Below are 14159 nucleotides of genomic sequence, written 5' to 3'. Positions count from 1 at the left end.
TCAAATTCCAGAAAGTGATTACTCATGTACCTATCCTGCTATACATCTTGGTATAATTAAGGGGAGGTTGAGAAAAACTGTGAGAAGAGAGAAGAGGGCATTAGTTAAGACTTGAAATCTATTCTATTGGTTAGTATTTTCAGACACTAGTCTTGTTTATGTGATCCCTTTGGTTCTTAGTCCTATCATTATGATCAATTGTGAACAGAAATTGATCACTGGGACTAGTGAGATGGCATTGGTACATGCCAACCTTGATGGGATTGAATTGGAATCTTCTGGTATGTTTCTAACACTACCATTTGGGGCAAGTCCGATTGAGCATGTCCTAAATTGTACATCTCCTCCCTCTCTTATTCTCACTCTTATATTTAACAGGGATCACTTTTCAGTTAAGGTTCAACACTTAAGAATAACTGTGTATTAATTACAGAATTCGATCCAACATGGGAAGCGGGATACACAGCAGACTCACAGAATGGCGGATGTCCAAAACAGCACTCTGGCCTCAGAATCAGCCCTTAAGGCATTCGGATATGGCTGAAGAGCCCATGAGAGTATTTCAGGCATGGAAAGCCAAGACACTCTGGCAAAAAAAAAAAAAAAAAAAAAAACACACCACCTAAATGAAAGATCTTTGCGAGTGAGATCCCAGTGGAAAGAACAGGTCATCAAAGAAGGAGGTACCTTTCTCTGAAGGGAGGAGAGAACTACTTCCACTTTGACTATGACCTTGTCTAAATATGATCAGTCAATGAACTCAAAACGTTTCCATAGCCTTGGCAGCTCATGACAAGAGCCTAGGGTGATTACTTATGCCATAAACAAGAGTGTCAATTTGTTAAGTCAACAGCAGGAGTCACTGTGCACTTACTCCTCATGTAGGATTTCTGTCCTTAATGTGCTGAACATTGTGATTTAATGCTATAACTAGTACTCAAACAGTATTTTTCACTTTGTGTTTCTGTGTGGGTGCAAACTATTGAAATCTTTACTTAATATATACTAAATTGATTTTCTGTATATAAAAAGAATTGAAAATGAATCTTGATGTGAATGGAAGGGGAGAAGGAGCGGGAGATAGGATGGTTGTGGGTGGGAGGGAAGTTATGGGGTGGAGGCCATTGTAATCCATAAGCTGTACTTCGGAAATTTATATTCATTAAATAAAAGTTTAAAAAAAGACTTGAAATCTAGATAAAAATAATTTCCAGGAAGAACAAATTATCTGTTAATGTGAGCATATTATAAAAATATTTTATGGCAGATGATATTGTGAACTACATACATACAATTTTAAAATATGTGTATTTTGAAGTGGTAGATTTGTAAAAGCTTAACTTCCAAGTTAAATAAAATGTTGAAATGTTCAGGTAAAATGTTGAAAAAGAAGGGATGGGGGCTGGTGCCGTGACGTAGTGGGTAAAGCTGCAGCCTGCAGTGCCAGAATCCCATATGGATGCCTGTTCGAGTCCTGGCTGCAGCACTTTCCATCCAGCTCTCTGCTATGGCCTGGGAAAGCAGTCGAACAGGGCCCACAAGTCCTTGGTCCCCTGTACCCACGTAGGAGACCTAGAGGAAGCTCCAGAAGCTCCTGGCTCTTGAGGTTGTATCACTTACTGCAAGAAAATATTTTTCAATTTGAATCATAAAAGCAAGACCAAACTATGCAGTGCAACAGGAAAACACATCTAAAAGAAGTGATTCTGAAAGACGAGAGTAAAGGAATAGCCCAAACTTTATCAATGAAATATGCCTAGTAGAAAAAACTCTAAATGGAAGAGATCTATCTACAAAAATAAACCCATATAAGTACTTGAAGAAAACTAGAAATCAATGGGTAGATTGCAATGTAATCTGATGTAGGGAAAGCCTTCCAAACTATGAATCAAAATTCAGAGGTGATAAAGAAAAAGGTTGAGAAATTTGACTGCAGAACAAAATAAATGAAAAATATGTGATAAAAATACCATATGTAAAATTGAAAGACAGCTGATAAACTTTAATAAAATATTTGCAAAATATATCATAATGAAAGGAAAATATTTCTAGTATACAAAGAGCTCTTAAAAGTTGAGTTAATGAGCCAAAACCATAATAGAAATATGGGAAAAAATACATAGAGAGATTTAACAACAAAAAATTAGTAAGATGCCAGGTAAGCACATGAAGAGATGTTTATCTCACTGGTAGAGAATGTAAATTAAGAGCTCTGAGGTAACATTTTTCATGTATCACATTTGCTGAAACTGAAAAATTATGACAGCCTATTCTTTTGTCAAGGTTGTACAGGAACAGGTAATCTCTTTGCCGATTTGAATGTTGCTGTTATAAATCTTTTGGTTTAGCAAAATTTATTCTCTCAAAATTCTGGATGCCAAGTTCCAAAATCGAAAGTGTTAGGTGGGCCGCACTCCCTTTGACAGTTCGAAGAATGAATCAGTTGTCTCTTCCAGCTTCTGGTGGCTGTTGGCATTCTGTGTTTCTGGCCACCTCACTCTCACCTCTGCCTCCATGATTTCACTGATTCATCTCTCTCTGTCTCCTCCTCTGTCTCTCTCAACTCTCCGTCTGCACTTCTCCCATAAGGATATTTGTCTTTGAATCAGGGTAAATGCTTTGAATCATTGAGGAGTGCGGAATATCGGATCTAAGGACCATATAACACCCACAGAATCATTGAATCTAGCTCTGCCTAGGCAACTGCAGGAGGGACTCGAAACTCAATAAATCTACAGCAGTCTCATTTTCAAGGTATGATTATTCATTCCTGCATAGTTTATTGCAAAATGTTGGAAGTAGTCTAAATGCCCAAACATCATAAGACGATTGAATAAATTATGATGTATCTAGAAAATAGAATATTATGTAGGTAAAATATGAGAGGGATCTCTATCAACTAATATGGAGTAATTTCCAACTGGTTTTGGAATGTAAAAAAATAATGTGCAAAATAGTGTTCATAGTTTTTGATCTTTGGAGGAAGAAAGCATTGAAAAATCTGAATCTATCTTCTTATGTTTATAAACCAATTCAGAAAAAATAAAGTAGAAAATAATGAGATGGATTTATTGTACGATAGAAATGAGATGGAAAGAAAAGAGGGAAGGGTCTCTGCACTGTGATGTAGGGGGTAAAGCTGCCACCTGCAATGTCGGCATCCCATATGGAAGCCAGCTTGATTCCCAGCTGCTCCCTTTCCAAATAAGCTCCCTGCTAACGTACGTGGGAAAGCAGTAGAAGATGGCCCAAGTGCTTGGGCCCCAGCACCTAGGTGGGAGACCTGGAAGAACCTCCTGGCTCCTGGCTTCAGTCTGGTCCAACCCTGACTGTTGTGGCGGCCGTTTAGGGAGCAACGAACAGAAGATCTCTCTCTCTTTCTTTCTCTATCTTTCTCTATAACCCTGCCATTTAAATAAAAATGAATAAATCTCTTAAAGGAAAAAAATAACAATACAGGGGATGGGAACAGGTTGAGTGGCATGAGCAGGAAGTAAAATTTCTAACTACACCTATTTGTATAGTTTTAACATTTAGAACCATGTCAATGTTTAATATATCCCTCAATGTTAATAGAACCCAGATTATTCACTTTAAATATTTAAAAGAAACCAGGATTTAGGTGGGGCAATCTAAAACATAAAACAAAGAATAAAAGTTAGTATTACAAATGGCTAACATAACCATTGTGGAATCCAACATTTTCCCAACAATCCCTATATAGTAGTAGTAAGAAACAAAGATAAGGCCCTGGATATGCTCCATGATACTTGGATTTCATGTTCTCTATATCTGTTCAGTAGAAAAAAAATGAGAAAATACATGTACATGTTCACACCAATATTCTTATATGTATATTTTCTTTCTTCCTTTCCTCCCTGGATTTATATTAATTTTTCATTAACCCCATGGTTCTTATAATGTTGATTCTGACTGAGAGTTCTTATAGTTTTTCTTAAAAGTCCAGAATCTGGCTTTCAAAATCCAAATCAAGAACCTAATATCAATATAATCTTTAATATTTTTTTTGTAATTGACAAAGATTGTATATGCCTTTGGGATATCATGGTGATATTTTGATACATGTTTACATTCAAATTCAGGTAAATATAGTGTTGCAGATTGAACAGGACTTGACAACCCAAACTCCCACATAGGTTAAAACCCCAAAGTTACACGCTAACAGATGATGGATTAAGGGTGGAGACTTGATCTGATTATGATGTCTCACAGGTTGGCCTTGGAGTCTTAGGGTGACTGGGGACTTGCCCTTGGAAGCTGGTTCTCATTAGAGTATTGGTTATATAAGCAGTATTTGCTTCCTGTGTCTCTCTGATTTCTGGCTCCCCATGTCATCTTTCCTCCATACATGCTGCACTTTGCCAGCTTCCACCAGATGCCAAACTAGTGAGACTGCCAGATTGTAAACTGTGAACCTCTGTGCACTACCTTTTCCCTCTTAAGAAGCTCTTCTAAGCCATTTTAGCTAAAGTAATGAAAGGCTGACTAATACACAAATCTATGTCCTTAAACATTTCTCTCTTAAGGGTAAAAATATTCCAGATATCTTCTTTCAGCTTACTATACAGTGCAGTATCATGATCTATAGCCACCTCAATGTGATCTTGCCTGTGTCATTTAACCTGCTTTTGCCTCTGTTCTCTGATATGGAAAAAAAAACAATAATAATACAACCTGTCTCTTAGATCATTGTAGGATATATCAAAATACAGAAGGTAACAGCCTGAATAATCCTTGACATACACACTTACCATACAAAATAAGCACGTGTTCATATTATTTCTATTGTACAAACTAGAATCTTGATTAAAGGTAACCTCCAAGCCAATTACTTAGTACCAATTACTTAAGTACCAATTACTTAGTCCCTATATAAAAAGCTACCTTTTCACATTAGGATGAAAAATTAAGCACACTTACAGAATATCTTCATTCTAAAAGCTCTATAGGCATGGTTTAATAGATATTACCTTTAAAAAATTTCCTATATTTATTTATAGCTTACAGTTGAGAAAGAACTTTTTCCATAAGTTACTTTATTTCAGTTTGAACTTCACACTTTTTTCCACTCTAAATAATGGAGTCCCTAGCCTATAGGAGTGCTAATTACCTGAAAGAGTTCTGTACATCCAAACTCCAAGTTACAGTTAATTAACTTAATTAATTTTTCATCATAATTTGATCCCCTAAGTCCCATTTTGGTTGCAATTTCTTGTAGTGTTCAGAGCTAACCAATGAAGCACACAAGAAATGTAGCATGATGTTCCAGCTGTGACTTAAATGCTTGCAAAGTAAGAGCCAACCAAACTAAACTTACCAGTAACAGAGAGGTTACATGAAAAGTATATAAAAAATTATGGAGAAAAAGAGTTGCCTGAGGTCAGTGATCAGTAAGGAGGAGGAAGCGTCCCAGGAAAATGGGGAGCAACTGAAAAAAAATCAATATATCAGAAAGGCAAGAGAACATATGTGGATGAGATTTTTAGTAAAAGCAAGTGCGGCTAGAGAGGGAAAATTCTGTAAATAGAGACAAAAGATTAGAGAAGAGCAGGAAATGTCCAGACACAGCTTCTGTGCAGTGCGAGGGAAGGGAAAACATCCCTTTGTAAATACTTCCAAGTGCTGGGTTTTAAAAACTGGATTATCTTGGGGCTGGTATCATGGCACAGCAAGTATAGCCACCAGCTGTGATGCTGGCATCACACATGGGCACCAGTTCATGTCCTAGCTGTTCCATTTTCAATCCAGCTCTCTGCTGGTGTGCCTGGGAAAGCAGCAGAAGATGGCCAAGTGTTTGGACTCCTGCACCCACATGGGAGACCCAGACAAAGCTCCTGGCTCCTGGTTTTGGCTTGGCTCAGCCTTGGCCATTGCAGCCATCTGGGGAGCAAACCATTGGATGAAAGCTCTCTCCCACTGTCTCTCTGTCTCTTCCTCTGTCTCTGTAGCTCTGACTTTCAAATAAATCCTAAATAAACCTGAATGATCCGAACTAAAGAGCACAAAATGTGAATTCACATTTCTTTTGAAATCAACTACAAAACCTGGCTGACATCCAGGTGACTGGGGGATTGAGAGTCTAGAGGGTCACAGAGAGCTCAGGGAATGTCTGTTGAAGCTTGTGAAGACAGGCAAGGATTGGAGGCACAGCCTCAGAGCTACGCAGGCAAGCACCTGTGCAGATCTCAGCACTCCACGCGACACCCCCTCTTCCTGAAAGGCAGTAAGGGGATTTCTGGTCTTTCACTATCTCTGGAAAGAAATGTTACAGAAGAGAAATCGAAAAACAAGCCGACTTCAGGTGTGAGTTTGGAGTGATGAGGTACATATCCTGCGTGGTCTGAGAAATACATTGGGAAGATTCAACATAAAAATTTATCCAGGATCATTGAAATCCCTTAATAAACAAACCAGCAACATCTCTGATGAAATTTCCCCAACAACTTTAAGACTTTCTAAATGAATAAATAGCTGTATAGACAGAATTTCACTAATTAAAAAGTTGCTAATACACAGGACAATAAGCAACATGAGACTTGGCATACATAATGAACGATGACCAAACAAGAAACAATAACATTTGTTATAAGAGTGTTAAGAATGACTAGAACGATACAAAAAGCAGCACACTCTTAAGAAAACAAGAGCAAAATGAAGGGTTTTGAATTTTGAGCCAAAAATCCTGTGACTGACTGAGATTATCAATGAGTAACGTGTGTAATTTCTTTGAGCTTTAATTTCCTCATAGAGCATTTGGTATATCTATCTCATATTGGTCTAAAGGTTTAATGACAAACTGTAAGTAAAGCTCCCAGAAAACTGGACGTGCTGGGTGCATATCAGTGTCTGTCTTCCCATGTGTGAAAGACTAAGTTAGATGATGAATCTTGATCAAGAGAGATGCTCTTTTCAAACATGCTGAGTTTAGCTTCTTAAATTTTGGGACATTGAAATTGGCTAGGAGACCTGCGCTGTGGCATAGCAGATTAAGCCACCACCTACAGTGACAGCATCCAACATGGGCGCCGGTTCGAGTCCCAGCTGCTCCATTTCCAATCCAGCTCTCTGCTATGACCTGGGAAAGTAATAGAAGATGGCCCAAGTCCTTGGGCCCCTGCACCCACTTGGGAGACCCAGAAGAAGCTCCTAGCTCCTGACTTCAGATCAGCTCATCTCTGGCCATTGCAGCCATCTGGGTAGTAAACCAGAGGATGGAAGATCTCTCTCTCTCTCTATCTCTCTCTCTCTCTCTGCCTCTCCTTCTCTATCTGTGTAACTGTGACTTTCAAGTAAAATAAATAAATCTTAAAAAAATAAATTGGCTAGGAGATATAACTGGATAGAAGGTATCACTGTATTCATTTACCTTCTAGCCTACAAGAGAAAGAGCAAGAGAGATGCTCCCCTTTTTATTTGCAATTTTTTGTTAAGTTTGAAATATATCTTTTGAGGAAAGGATGAGGACTTCATCATATTTACAGCTAATTTTGGGAAAATTGATAGATTTATAATGTACCCTTTTTCTATCAATAAGTCTTGAGTACCTATCTCCTTTTATTTGTCATTTGCAAACTTTTTCTTCCTCAGTGAAGTTTAGTAATATTCTTTATAAACATTTCTTATACAATTATTCCCTATATATTTTAGACCTTGGTTGCTATAGTGACTGACATCTTAGAAATGATTAGGCTTTCAGGGACGCTTTTGATTTTTCTTATATTTATATTTTAGAGCCGATATGGAGGATTCTCATACTTTACATTATTTAAGTTGAATTTCTTTTTAATTTTTAAAATCGATTATGATATATTCTGGAAATCTTCTTTTACCAATTATTTCTATGTCATGCATGAAAATGACAAGAACATCTAAATTAATGTGGCATGGTAAGTGGAGCTCAGAGGTCTCTTCTGTACTTTTCACATTGAGGAAGTATTGTACATTTAATTTTCTTTTTTTTTAAACTTTTATTTAATGAATATAAATTTCCAAAGTACAGCTTATGGATTACAATGGCTTCCCCCCCATAATGTCCCTCCCACCCGCAACCCTCCCCTTTCCCACTCCCTCTCCCCTTCCATTCACATTCACATCAAGATTCATTTTCAATTCTCTTTATATACAGAAGATCAGTTTAGCATACATTAAGTAAAGATTTCAACAGTTTGCTCCCACACAGAAACATAAAGTGAAAAATACTGTTTGAGGACTAGTTATAGCATTAAATCTCAATGTACAGCACACTAAGGACAAAGATCCTACATGAGGAGTAAGTGCACAGTGACTCCTGTTGTTGACTTAACAAATTGACACTCTTGTTTACGGCATAAGTAATCAACCTAGGCTCTTGTCATGAGCTGCCAAGACTATGGAAGCCTTTTGAGTTCACTGACTCTTATCTTATATAGACAAGGTCATAGTCAAAGTGGAAGTTCTCTCCTCCCTTCAGAGAAAGGTAACTCCTTCTTTGATGATCCGTTCTTTCCACTGGGATCTCACTCGCGGAGATCTTTCATTTAAGTCATTTTTTTTTTTCCCCCAGAGTGTCTTGGCTTTCCATGCCTGAAATACTCTCATGGGCTTTTCAGCCGGATCTGCATGCCTTAAGGGCTGATTCTGAGGCCAGAGTGCTGTTTAGGACATCTGCCATTCTATGAGTCTGCTGTGTATCTCACTTCCCATGTTGGATCATTCTCTCCCTTTTTTATTCTGTCAGCTAGTATTTGCAGACACTATTCTTGTTTATGTGCTCCCTTTGGTTCTTAGTCCTATCATGATCAATTGTGAACAGAAATTGATCACTGGGACTAGTGAGATGGCATTGGTACATGCCGCCTTGATGGGATTGAATTGGAATCCCCTGGTATGTTTCTAACTCTACCGTTTGAGGTAAGTCAGCCTGAGCATGTCCCGAATTGCACATCTCTTCCCTCTCTTATTCCCACTCTTATATTTAACAGTGATGACAGCTTCTTTGTTTGTTGTTGTTGTTGTTGTTGTTTCTCCAGTGGTAATTTGTTTTTTTAAAAATGTATTAAATGACTTATTCATAAAATTTCAATTCCTATTTTGAAACATTTATTGTATACGTATTTGTATATAAACACGTGTGTGTATATGTATGTATGTGTGTATATATATATATATATGTTGGTTATGAAGTACCATCCTTTTAATTACTTTGGAAAAGCATGTCCTAGTACTTCATGTAACATCAAAAGGGTGATTATATCATAACGTATGTTCATATTTTGTGTTACTTTGTTAGTTCTGAGCTTTAAAGTAAATTTACTATATTGAGAATTTAATGAGCAAATGAAACACTAAAATTGTATTCTCTGAGTTATCTTCAAAACGACTATATAATATATAATATAAAAAAGCTATGCATGAATTTCAAGACCTTTTAGTATCACAATGAACTTTTTTTTAATTAAAGATTTATTTATTTACTTGAAAGGCAAAGTTACAGAGAGGCAGAGGTAAAGAGTGAGAAAGAGAGGTCTTCCATCTGCTGGTTCACACCCTAGATTTCCGCGATGGCTGGAGCTGTGTTGATCCAAAACCAGGAGCCAAGAGCTTCCTCCGGGTTTCCCACATGGCTGTAGGGCCCCAAGGACTTGAGCCATCTTCTACTGCATTCCCAGGCAATAGCACAGAGATGGATTGGAAATGGAGCAGCTGGGACTTGAACCAGTGCCCATATGGGATGGCAGCACCGCAGGCGGTGGTTTTACCCCCTAAGCCACAGCACTGGCCTCAAACTTATCTTTTAATTTCACTTTCTGTGAACTTTTTGAAATCCCTTCTTAAAATTCATGAAGGCAAAACATTTTCCGTAGTGAACACGACTCAGAGGCTTTCAGAGACATGCATAGATTAGATAAAGCTGCAACAGTCACGTGATGATTTTATTATCAAATTTATTACTTTTTTGTTTAAGAATCAGTACCTTGGATATTTGCACAAACTTGAATATTTGAGGAAGCAAAATGTTTAATTATCTTTTGATGTTGGGAGTCTTTAGTAGAAAATTTTATGATATTCTTATCCACTTGGTTTATTGAGCTCATCGTGTTTTACGGAGTTTATTTTTCATTTAATTCCTTGTCAATTTTTTTTGAAAATAATTGTTTATGTACTTTGATACTACATTATTTGTCAGGATCTTAGGATATTAAAATACTTTTTCTTCTGACACTCCTCTTTATTTATTTTATGTCCTCTAATAAATGACCATTACGATTTTTGTCTTTGCCAATATTTTTATTAATATTTATTTTTTCTCTGACTTCACAAATTTGTTTTGCTGTTTTCCAAATTTCTTTGATCTAACTTTCATCCATTTTTCTATTTCAATTTATTTCCTTTTTAAAAATATCTTTTAGTGATACTTTCAGGAAGAACTTCTAAAAGATAAACTCCTTCTCTCTGAAGATGCCTGCATTGCCTCATTGTTTGTCAGCAAAATTTTATCTAGGTACACAATTTTAGGCTCAACACTTTGAATATCATACTGGCCTCAGACTTTATTTTACTTGATTTAAAAAAATATGCTGTCAATATAATTGTGCTTTATATGAAACAAACCTCTTCCTTCCACTTTTCTCATGTTTTAAACAAATATTTGGATTTTAGTTTATCCTGTAGCTTTGTTAGTTTGAGCATTTTAGTTGGAAGCTCCCAGGCATTACTTTTAAAAGTTTATATATCTGTTTGAAAGGCAGAGAGAGAGAAAGAGAGAGAGAGAGACAGAAAGAGAGGGAGAGAGAAGTCTTCTACCCCCTGGTTAACTCCCCAAATGCTCACAAAAGCTAAAAGCCAGAACTACGAATGCTACCTGTGTCTTCCGTGTAGTTGCTAGGTACTCAAGCACCTGAGTCAAAACTGCTGCTTCCCATGATACGCATTATCAGGAAAGTCGATCAGAAGTGGAGACAGGAGTCCATCCTAGGTACAGCAATATGGACTCAGAGTAGCAATAAATAAATTCCTGTTGCTTATCAACTTCCGCTTTTTCAATCTGCTGATCTCCGCCTCAATGAGGTTTTTAATCTGATGCTTATAGTATTCTCTGTATTCTTTATTCTGGCTCAGATTTTCCGTTAGGTTATCTTTCTCATAACTGCACTATTGCCATTACTCCTTTAAAGAAACATTGATTGTGTATTTAAAAATATTTAGTTTTTATAAGAAAACCTAACTCTTTTGACTGGTCTTTTCTGCTACTCTCTTCTGAACTTTCAAATAATTTCATATATGCAGTGATTTATCTATACAAGTTTACTATAGAGATTTCTCTAAGAGCCTTCTGTTCTAGGCTGAAATGAGACTTTGCAGAAGTTGTGACTCTGGGTCTTTCAAGTTCATATGAAGGCATAAGGATGAAATCCCCATATGTTTAATTTCCTCATATTGGTTCAGAGCTCCATTACCACAGGTTTGTGGAGAGAGAAAGAGAGAGAGAGTGAGAGAGAAAGAGATAGAGAGAGAAATTTCAGGCTTTCCAACAGGGAACTTCCTTGTGCATTGGAAATCACTTTTCATGTTTATTATGGCAGTCATTATTCAGTAGGGGCAGTCCAAGGGATACTTGATAAGCAAGTGCTGTGAGATCTAGGCATGGGAAGTAAACAACAATAAATTCCTTACAAGGGTTTGGTGAGATCACACATGGCTTTAAATGTGCCCATTTTATGGTATTCATTTCTTAAAGAAATAGGGAGAAATATGAAAATATAAGAAAACATAACTGACTCCAACTTGTCAAGAATAGGTCAAAGAGTGAGTGTTATTTAATTTAACAAAATAGTAAGATTTATGAAATAAATACGTACACCATTATAAATATATAACAACAAAGCTGATCTTATTTTCTCCATCTTTATTAAAGACGTAGCAAGAAGAATTGATCTTTATTTTTGTGGAAAACAAAAACTGAACCACAACAAACAAAAACTTCACAGTAAGATCATTAATGACAGGAAAAAAGCCAGAGGGCATTACAGGATATTCTTTTTTTTCAATATCCTCTGGAAGAAGGAAAAATATCACTTTGGTGTTACAGATACAGCCTTTGTAAAGGCAAATCATCTCTTAAAATTTCTTTCAGATGTAGAAATAAACCAGAATAAAATATCTGAGACACATTTTTGACATAAGCTAAATGCAAGCTTAGAATAATTTGCTAAATGTCACAAGAGACAGAAAAATTAGTTAGAATAAATAGCTGCTTTTAAGCTTAACTGTAGTGTTTTCTTGTATCTGTGCTTAAAAAATTACCCCTGCTAGCTAAGAGAACACATTAAATCAAAAGGATTTAGCATTGTGGTTAATGTCTTGTTCTTTATGATCTGCATGGGTCTAGATATTACAGCACATATTTTACATATGTAATTCTGCTTTGGGACTACTTGAAAACCAACGTACAATATGCTGAATTAATAATGCTTATAAGTGTAATATATATAGGGAGAGTTTGAAAAACTCTTGATGAAAGGTGATATATATTTATGAGGTGCCAGATGTTTGCCTTTAAATGTAATTTTTATTAACCCACACTATTGAGATTTGTATTGAAGTGGTCTCTTTGTGGTAGTATATTGTTTAAAATATGTTCTGTGAGACCTAGGCACAATGGGGTGAATAAAAGAATAACTACCTGTCTAAATTTTATGTGTTTTTTGAAATTGGACCATTGGGGTGCATTTTTAATGCAGGTGCTCTGGATTAGACAGAACACAATAAAAAGAGTTCTATATTTCATACACACTGCAGGTGTGAAAATGTACATATTATTGTTATTTTAAATATTTTCTTTTCTCTTTATTATAGAAGTAATCATGATATCATATGCTTATATATCATGTTTCTTGCAAGGTGTTTGAAACACATTATGGTCATCTATTATTTTACATTTCATAACTTCCCTGGAGGGAACCAAGGACAAGTATTTTCGCCCCATTTTAAGGATGAGGTAACTGGCTAGCACATGGATGCACTCCGAATGTCTCCAGGACATTGTCAAGCAACTTGCCAGACTGTCTGTTCTAAACTTTCATCTCAAATGCTCAGTGGGCTGTTTCTGCTGCTGTTGACCACCAGGGTCACCCCCTGCTCTGGCGTCTTCTTTCTCTATGTTGGCAACCTCACTCCAGGAAATGCTCATTTCTTCCAAATGACGGAGCCCACACTGAACATTCTAATGAAAGTTTTCTAAACATTTGATAAAGTAGAAGGTGTACTTAGCAAAGTGACTATTTTTTAAATTTTTTAAAACTTTTATTTAATAAATATAAATTTCCAAAGTACAACTGTTGGATTATAGCGGCTTTTTCCCCCCTATAACCTCCCTCCCACCCGCACACCTCCCATCTCCTGCTCCCTCCCCCATCCCATTCTTCATCAAGATTCATTTTCAATTATCTTTATATACAGAAGATCAATTTAGTATAAACTAAGTAAAGATTTCAACAGTTTGCATCCACATAGAAACACAAAGTATAAAGTACTATTTGAGTACTAGTTATACCGTTAATTCACATAGTACAACACATTAAGGACAGAGATCCTACATGAGGAGTAAGTGCACAGTGACTCCTGTTTTGACTTAACAATTTGACACTCATGTTTATGGCATCAGTAATCACCCAAGGCTCTTGTCATGAGCTGCCAAGGCTATGGAAGCCTCTTGAGTTCGCCAACTCCGATCTTATTTAGACAAGGTCATAGTCAAAGTGGAAGTTCTCTCCTCTCTTCAGAGAAAAGTACCTCCTCTTTGATGGCCCTTTCTTTCCCCTGGGATCTCACTCATAGAGATCTTTCATTTAGGTAATTATTTATTTATTTATTTTTTTTGCCAGAGTGCCTTATGCAGACCCATCACAGACCCTCCTGTTACCTTGTTTGTTGAATTACTCCTGACCCTGTTCCTTGGGATCATGATGATCCTACTGTTACTACAGCTCCATCTGATGAATGCTTACTCCAGGCTCTAGGAAGAATAGGATGAATTTTCTTATATTAATCTAAAATCTAACGCCATAGGTGCCAGAATTAACTTTTGTCACTTTGGGCATTTTCATTTCTCTTAAAGGAAGTATTCCCCATCTACAGGAGTGTGCTCCATTGTATGACCA

At 36.7% G+C, this 14159-nt stretch overlaps 1 non-coding gene across 1 annotated transcript; it reads left to right on the top strand.

Annotated features, from left to right (window-relative positions):
* The first annotated feature begins 7304 nt into the window (after positions 1-7304).
* Positions 7305-7403, top strand: LOC127493350 (small nucleolar RNA SNORA36 family). The gene has a single exon (XR_007923406.2). It is a non-coding gene; the product is annotated as a small nucleolar RNA SNORA36 family (small nucleolar RNA).
* Positions 7404-14159: the final 6756 nt, after the last annotated feature.

This window comes from Oryctolagus cuniculus, chromosome 5 (genome assembly GCF_051225735.1).
Source record: "Oryctolagus cuniculus isolate XC-2025 breed Fujian yellow rabbit chromosome 5, ASM5122573v1, whole genome shotgun sequence".
Classification (NCBI taxonomy): domain Eukaryota; kingdom Metazoa; phylum Chordata; class Mammalia; order Lagomorpha; family Leporidae; genus Oryctolagus; species Oryctolagus cuniculus.
Note: the sequence above shows the minus strand (reverse complement) of the source record. Positions and strands in the feature narration are given on the sequence as shown.